Consider the following 3,304-nt stretch of genomic DNA (forward strand, 5'->3'; position numbering starts at 1 on the left):
TTGAGCAAAGGCCTCCCCTCAGCCAGGATCCCCTAAGGCCTGGCAGTGACTCTCATCTGATGCCCAGCGCAGGTGGTCTGCCCTTGACCCTCAGCTCTAGGGCACTTCACCCCCACTGCTACAACCCCTCTGGAAAACGTCCCAGTCACACCCACAGCTAACTTCCAGCCCCTCTCGGATTCACGTGGACACATCTAGATCCCATCCACAACACGGAGACACTCAGGGCAGCTGGAAGAAGCTAAACTGAGGCTCCTTCTGCCTAACCCCACTGTGCCTCCACCTTTGCTCTGATGTGGCCTTTCACCAGGTGGTGCAGGAGTAGACCTCAAGGTGATCTTCTCCACCCCCATGAGGTGCAGCAAGGCCCCTCTGCCCTCAGCATTGCCCTCAACCAGACCAACATACTTCCTTCTGCCATGGCTTAAGGCATGCCACCCTTACCCCACTTCCTCCACAATGCCTGGGCCTAGAATAGGTAGCCCTCCACTTCCTCTTTATCATTACTGAGTCCCCCCCACCTGGGGAGTGGTAAACACTGTTATGTAATCTACCAGGCCTCACTCTTAATGTGTGAAAGGAGGATCTCTGTTGGCAATCCCTCTGTTCCTACAAAGCCTGCCTTTCCTACCACCCTCTGAAAAATGAGGACCAGAAAGTCAGTTCTGAGTCCCAAGAATGAATGCCTTCCCCCTCCTTCCCTGGGGCAATAAGCTGATGGCTTTTTCTCCAAAGTAAAAGGCTGAAAGATAGCATCATTTCACAGGTGATATTAAAAAGAAGTCCACTTCCGACACCAAAGGACAAATATTGCATGAGCCACTTACAAGAAATGTCTAGAATAGGTAAATACATACAGACCAATGTTTATTAGTGGTTACCAGGGGCATGCTATGAGTAGGACTCAACTCAACAGCAATGGGTTTGATTTGGTTTTTTTCAGGGACAAGTGGGAGGGGAGCTATTGCTTAAAGGGTACAGAGTTTTTGTTAACGGTGATGAAAAAATTTGGAAAAGGGTAGTGTTGTCTGTTGTACCGCATGGTGAATACAATTAATGTCACTGAATTTCACACATAAAAATGGTTGAAATGGCAAACATTTTGTCATACATACTTCACCACAATAAAAACTTTTTAAATAGAAAAATAAGTCATCAATCAATACATTTTGCTTATTAATTCCCTCCCTCACATCAACTACACCCTAGAAGGCAAGAAGGAGGGCACACTGGCAGTGGTGTCTCTACGCTGGTGTCACCCAGTGCGGTAACTCACAGTCAACACCCTGTCATGGGCCTCCTCCCATACCAGACCATACAGAACCCTTGGCAAAGTTTTTATTGTACTTCCTGCATATCACTCCTTCTTTCCCTTTAATTACTACTTCGTTCTCAAAAAAGTTATTGACATCGGCTCACAAATACTAACTACAACAATATTGTAGCTAAAACACCAGAAAATTTGACAATATCAGTGACTATAAAACACTGGCTGTAGCAAAAACAACAGTGCGTGCTTGTAGTGGGTACAGACGAAACCACGTGATTCGAAGGGTCATTATAATTGGGTGATAATGACAGCTCTGACCAGATTGCATTAGGTTCAAAAAGTAAATCAGCATAGAGTTTCAGCCTGGTAAGTATACTGATAAATGTAAGTTGGGCTTATGAAAAAAGGTTTTTGTTGTTATAAATAACTACAGTGACATTTTTATTAAAAATAACAAATTTCTGCTGAAACACTGCACGAAAATTTTACAGACAGTCACTTTGGTGTTACCTCGTGTGTTCCGCATCCTCCCCCCGCCCCCCGCCACTCCCCTAGTTAAGCCACTGAAGGCTGACACCAGTCAGAGCCTAAACAGCCATTTCTCTTAAATGTTGTTCCTTGTGGTGTTTCTATGTCATCTTCCTCCTTGAGGCTCTTAGAGCAATTACTGTGTGTGACCTCCTCAGAAGGGGAAGGGCGCTTCACCACCACCCAGCCTGCTGGGAGACAGCTTAAGAGTGGCCCTATCCCATGTGACCTTCTAGCACTGGACCTCAGTGAAATCTCTAACGCTCTCCCTGCCACAGGCCATGGGTCTCAAAAAGCCTTGACACGTGGACTAATATGATCGGTGTCACTCAAGAAATGAGGGGGCTCCATAGGACAAATACCATCCATGGCTTACACAAAAGAGGGATTCATTTTTCGAGTACCTAATGAGATCAAAGGTTGGAAATTCAGAGCAGCCCGACATCTCAATGATGTCATCCAGATTCCCAGTTCACTCTAGCTTTCTCCTCTGCTCCAAGGGTGTAACCTTTGAGCTTATGCTCACAAGATGATTGCTGGAGTCACTGTCATCATGCCCACTATCCAGGCAAGAGGAAGGGCCAAGGGCTCAGGTGTGCACACCAGCCGAATGTGCCCACTTTTTAAGGAGCTTTCCAGGAAGCCCAATCCAACTACTTCTGTTTACATCTCATCACCCCATCTTCAAATGAAGCTGGGAGATGCAGTGTTTTTAGCTGGGTCAATTTCTAACCCTCGACAAAGCCAAGAGTCTATTAGTAAGGAAGGAGAGGAGAGTGGAGAGCAGATAGGGAACTGGCAGACCCTGTCACACGTCCCTGACATCAGTGCTCCGATTCTAGGCCCTGACGCTGGGGGTTTCACACTCAATCTTCACTCTCTCGTATCATTTGTATCTGCCTTTGTTTCCCCTCCCAGATTATAAACCCCTTTACAGACAACATTTTATTTCTATTGCTCCCTCTTTCCCCATTCCAGCCTTCCAATTCTATTGCCCTAACTCAATAAACGCTTATTCTGAATTTTTAAAACAAGAAATAACTCACTTGAGGCATAAATTTTCGCCTAAAGAACAATAAAAAAAGAAATAACTGTCACTATTAGTTTTCCATTATTGAATTTTTTTTAATTGTGTATCGTCATTTTATATTGTCATTTTAAGAGACCCTGGTAGCAAGCAGTGGTTAAGCATTCAGGTGCTAACTGAAAGGTCAGCAGTTCAAACCCACCAGCCGCTTCGTGGAGGAAAGATGTGGCAGTCTGCTTCTGTAAAGACTACAGCCTTGGAAACCCTGTGGGGTAGTTCTACCCTGTCCTATAGGGTTGCTATAAGGCAGAATCGACTCGATGGCAATAGGTTTGGTTTAGTTTTTGGTTTGTTGTCATTTTATGGGTCCCTGGGTGCCACAAACGGTTTGAGCTAGGCTACTAACTGAGAGGTTGGCTGTTTGAATTCACCTAGCGGCACCATGGAAGAAAAGCCTGGCGATGTGCTTCAGTAAGATC

Source organism: Elephas maximus, chromosome 26, assembly GCF_024166365.1.
Source record: "Elephas maximus indicus isolate mEleMax1 chromosome 26, mEleMax1 primary haplotype, whole genome shotgun sequence".
In the NCBI taxonomy this organism is placed as follows: domain Eukaryota; kingdom Metazoa; phylum Chordata; class Mammalia; order Proboscidea; family Elephantidae; genus Elephas; species Elephas maximus.